Source organism: Austrofundulus limnaeus, unplaced genomic scaffold, assembly GCF_001266775.1.
Source record: "Austrofundulus limnaeus strain Quisiro unplaced genomic scaffold, Austrofundulus_limnaeus-1.0 Scaffold0, whole genome shotgun sequence".
In the NCBI taxonomy this organism is placed as follows: Eukaryota; Metazoa; Chordata; class Actinopteri; order Cyprinodontiformes; family Rivulidae; genus Austrofundulus; species Austrofundulus limnaeus.
In genome coordinates, this window is record NW_013952402.1 from 9571872 (window position 1) to 9574307 (window position 2436).

General features: G+C 41.5%; 1 long non-coding RNA gene across 1 annotated transcript in view; it reads right to left on the bottom strand.

The window, feature by feature from the left end:
* LOC106513583 (uncharacterized) overlaps window positions 1–2436 on the bottom strand; it is an 11398-nt gene that overhangs the window by 821 nt on the left and 8141 nt on the right. The gene's annotated exons all lie outside the window — the stretch shown is intronic.

The window sequence follows — 2436 nt, forward strand, 5'->3', positions numbered from 1 at the left end:
GTGTGTGTGTGTGTGTGTGTGTGTGTGTGTGTGTGTGTGTGCATCGAGCAATACGTTGAGGTTGGTGTACAAACACTGCACAATGGCAACAGGTGATTCAGGGGAAGACACTTCAGCAGAAAGGGATTCCCGTGGGATTTGTGGCGAACTACTTTACCCTCTGCCTGTTTCCTCTCAAACATCCCATAGGTGTGATCTGGATGACTTAAAACCAAGACCTGCTGAGAATTATTGACAGTCAGGATCTCACTCAAAATAAACTGCATTTTTTTTCTCTCCACATGAATTGAGCAGGGCACAAGGTTTGAGAGGATAATCTTTTCTTCCTCCCAGAAAGCGTCTAATTGCAATTGGCTGGTGAGCCCACACAGAATGGTATGCAGCTATGAATGATGTGTTTACGCAGGTCGTTTTTATGTGAAGTGTATGTTTGCTTTCATATTGCATATAATTTTCCCAATAACACTCAGATCTGCTATTAACTTACCACAATGTTACTTCAGACAAAATTGCAAGGGATTAACTGTTTGTGTTCTGGTCTGAACAGAAATGAAACTGACAACAACGGCAGCAAACAATTTTAGATAAATTATAGAATTTGAATGCAGAATTTAATGCCTGAGAAAACCAAAAATATTAGGAAAACAACTCCAWCCTGTTACAAATACAAAAATAAAGCAAACAAATAAACAAACATTATACATCATATRGTGAAATTCATTAATATTTTCCTGGAAGACAACATACACCTCAATTATATGACTGGGATCACACTAAAATCCCTGTTCTGATGAGGTTTTAAAAAAAAAACAGCAACATTATTGCAACATTGAAAACATCCTGAGACAGATTTATGATATTTGTGCATATCTGTGTGCCATTAATAATACTCCTTTTTTGGTCTTCATATCTAAAAAAAAAACATCAACAAAGCAAATAAGAGCATTCTGTTTCTGAGATTGAATCATACATTTCTGTCACTGTTACTTACAGAGCTCTCTTGTAAATGAGACTACTTGCTTCAATGCAAGTACCTGTCTAAATAAAAGTAATTCAATAAACAGATTTAATAGCAATCGTTAGAGAAACACCTAACCAAAAAGAGAGAGAGAGAGAGAGAGAGAGAGAGAGAAAGAGAGAGAGAGAGAGAGAGAGAGAGAGAGAGAGAGAGAGAGAGAGAGAGAAAGACCAATGCAAAGAAAACACAAACCTAATCTCCCATTTCGCAACTAAGCTTAGCACACAATTAAGGAAGTTCGTGTTTGGTTAGTTATTTCTCTGTTGTAACAATGCTTCTTGGTAATGAATCTTGTGCATTTAGTAAGCCTGGTAATTTCCCTTTTAAATGGTGCCACATTTATAAGGAACATGCATTTGTGGGATGGGCTGTAGAGTTGAGCGTGTGGGTTGYGCACATGAAAAATTTGCCAAATCTTCTCTGCAAAACAGCTTTTTTTTTGCTGTTGCTATTGACATTTGTTTTGAACTTCTGGTACCCCCAGGTGCTGCCAATCAGGTGCCCACTATAAGATTTATTGCCAAGAATCCTTTTTAGAACAATGAAATGATTTACCAAACACAAATTTCCTTACTTTTTGTGCTRAGTGTGATTACTTCGAGATACCACAGTGCCACAGTGACGTCACCAGCTGAACAATTAAACACCGTCTTATTTATTTGAGAAAATAAAACACTCTCTTTAAGTGTATTTGGTAACTTGGTCAATATTAACAAGAWGAACAGACTAAAAATTAAAATGAGAGTGAGGGTGAGTTGGTATTCTGACTCGTCGTGCAGCAGCCATTCAGCGACGCWAACAGTGCGTTCACATCAATAATCACAGCTAGATCAGCTGTAATTGGAGGACAGTGCTTATTCCCATGCTCACACTGTCCCTCGAAACACAGCCATGGCTAAATCTGTGGCGCCACATTTGCAGAAGCAGGTAGTAATAAGGCTCTGGACGGTGGCCCGTRGATGTGTTAGCTGATGTGTTACTCAGAGGGGCCCAATGAAAAGACCCCAGGCGCCTAKCCCAGTGTCTCCACAGAACTAAAGGGACCATTAGGCTGAATTTAAAGGGCAAGACATTTAGGCTGCTGTCATCTTGTGTCAGTCCACCACAGGGACCGCGCCGTGGTTAAACGGGCTCGTAAATAAACACCACAGGCACACAGGCGGGGAGCTATGCTGTGGTGCTGCTGCTGCTGCCGCTGGTGGGGTAGCTGACCGCAGCTTTGGACCAAAACTCTTTTCAGCACCCCTCCTCCCCTGCCCCGCCAGCAGCTCAGTGATTACCAGACCTAACCTTCAGTTTCATAAGTCATCTGCTAGACTGACAGCTCCCCACACAGCTGCTTTGTCCCAGTCTTGCTTTCTCTGCTTAGTCTTTCTTTTCCTTCTGCACGCACGCACGCACGCACGCACGCACGCACG